Source organism: Panthera onca, chromosome A1 (assembly GCF_046562875.1).
Source record: "Panthera onca isolate mPanOnc1 chromosome A1, mPanOnc1 haplotype 2, whole genome shotgun sequence".
Lineage (NCBI taxonomy): Eukaryota > Metazoa > Chordata > Mammalia > Carnivora > Felidae > Panthera > Panthera onca.
This window is the reverse complement of record NC_138339.1, coordinates 234,190,575-234,191,020: the sequence shown is the minus strand read 5'-3', so window position 1 is coordinate 234,191,020 and position 446 is coordinate 234,190,575. Positions and strand designations below refer to the sequence as shown.

General features: G+C 40.4%; 1 non-coding gene across 1 annotated transcript; it reads right to left on the bottom strand.

Moving 5' to 3' along the window:
• TRNAG-UCC (transfer RNA glycine (anticodon UCC)) lies at window positions 1-85 on the bottom strand. Its single transcript has one exon. It is a non-coding gene; the product is annotated as a tRNA-Gly (tRNA).
• Window positions 86-446: the final 361 nt, after the last annotated feature.

Sequence of the window (446 nt, the reverse complement as noted above, 5' to 3'; positions counted from 1 at the left end):
AGCCTGACGTGGGGCTCGAACCCACAAACCGCAAGATCATGACCTGAGCGGAAGTCAGACGCTTAACCAACTGAGCCACCCAGGCGCCCCATTCCTCTGCCCATTTTGAATTGGATTAGTTTTTTGTGGGGTTTTTTTGGTATTGAATTCTCTAAGTTCTTCGTGTATTCTGATGATTAACCCCTTATTGGATATACCATTTGTGAATATCTTGTCCCATTCAGTAGGTTGCCTTTTCATTTTGTTGATGGTCTCTTTCACCGTGTAAAAGCTTTTTGTTTGTGGTGTAGTCCCAATAGTTTATTTTTATTTTCCTTGCTTTTCCATTTTCTAAAGGGTGATTTTGGAGGTGCAAATGTTTTAAAACGTATACTCTGCCCAAATTTTCCTCTATCGTTTTTGCCTCTGTAAAACTTACAAAGACCTTCCCAAACCTGAGAGATCTA